We start from the raw sequence: 681 nt of genomic DNA on the forward strand, positions 1-681 counted from the left end.
GCAGCCACTCAACGATGTAGCACATGTATTGGAGTCTCTGCATACATGACAAAGGAACAGGGGGGGGGGGAAACAAATACCAACACCACAACAGAAGCAACAACAACTGCTGCTGCTGTTGCTGTATTGCCGTGTATTGCCGTAAGAAGGTGCACTACTTCTTCGAGCGTGTATTCGTTCAAAAAGCTGCAAATTGCGCTGAGCATGCAGGGATGTCAGCCCCATTCAACTATTTCATGCAGCCACGCAGCATGCATGCATGCAGTAGTAAGTTGTGGTGCTGTTGCTTTCTCACTCAATGCATGTGTCATACACTACTTCTTATATTTCAGCTCGCACTTCCATGCTGTTACTAAACTAGAAAGCGGTGCTAGTAAACTCTGAATTGTGTTATTCTATGGATGCAACGATACAATGCCTTACAACTTCTTGGTTGTTTGCACAAAAAGGAAGAGATATGCAGTAGCATAAGATCACGATTACGGTGCTCGTAACCCTCCTCCAGCAATTGTTGATGAGGCGTGATTCCTGCAGAAACCCAAAAAGCAACAGCCAATAAAACCACAACCCTTTAAGAAAAAGTATATGAAACAAGACGAAAACATGAAATTAAAATACCATCTGATCGGTATTTTATTTCCAGCTACTAGCAGTACAAATAGTATATTCAAATGGTGCAGT

The sequence above is a fragment of the Eimeria mitis genome, genomic scaffold (assembly GCF_000499745.2).
Source record: "Eimeria mitis Houghton genomic scaffold, Emh_scaff1444, whole genome shotgun sequence".
NCBI classification, from domain to species: domain Eukaryota; phylum Apicomplexa; class Conoidasida; order Eucoccidiorida; family Eimeriidae; genus Eimeria; species Eimeria mitis.